Here is a 928-nt window from a genome sequence, read left to right as displayed (position 1 = left end):
TTTTTTTATTTATTTTTATTTTTTTTGAGACGGAGTCTGGCTCTGTCGCCCGGGCTGGAGTACAGTGGCCGGATCTCAGCTCACTGCAAGTTCTGCCTCCCGGGTTCACGCCATTCTCCTGCCTCAGCCTCCCGAGTAGCTGGGACTACAGGCGCCCGCCACCTCGCCTGGCTAGTTTTTTGTATTTTAGTTAGAGATGAGGTTTCACTGTGTTAGCCAGGATGGTCTCGATCTCCTGACCTCGTGATCCGCTCGTCTCGGCCTCCCAAAGTGCTGGGATTACAGGCTTGAGCCACCGCGCCCGGCCAGCTATGCACTTTTAATTTGACCTTCTAAATTGGGAATCAGAAAACTACCACCACCTACTGTTTTTTGTTCTGTTTTGGTTTTATTCTTTTTTATTGTGGTAAAATACACATAAAATTACCATCTTAACCGTGTTAACAATTCACTGACATTAAATGTATTCATAGTGTTATGCAACTATCCCCACTATCTAGCTCCGTAACTCTTTTCATCTTATGAAACTGGAACTCTATACACCTAAAATAATGTTCTCCTATTCTCTCAGCCACTGACAATCAGCTTTCTACTTTCTCTTTAGATGTTTTTTGACTCTCTCAAATAAGTGAGATCACAGTTTTTGTCCTTTTGTGACTGGCTTATTTCACCTTGCATAATGTCCTGAAGGCTCACTCATGTTGTAGCATATGTCAGAATTTCCTTTCTTTGTGAAGGCTGAATAATATTCCTTCTGTATGTATACATGATACTTCATTTATTCATTCATCTGTTGATGCACACTTGTGAAGGGGTGGCCTGCCCCTCCACACTGTTTGGATGAACGGAGGCAAGATGGCGCACTTCCGGGTTCTTCATCCCCCAACTTTTCCCGTGCACGCGAAAATCCAGCCGGCAACCCGGGAAG

The sequence above is a fragment of the Rhinopithecus bieti genome, unplaced genomic scaffold, assembly GCF_001698545.2.
Source record: "Rhinopithecus bieti isolate Rb0 unplaced genomic scaffold, ASM169854v2 scaffold_3040, whole genome shotgun sequence".
NCBI lineage: Eukaryota > Metazoa > Chordata > Mammalia > Primates > Cercopithecidae > Rhinopithecus > Rhinopithecus bieti.
Note: the sequence above shows the minus strand (reverse complement) of the source record.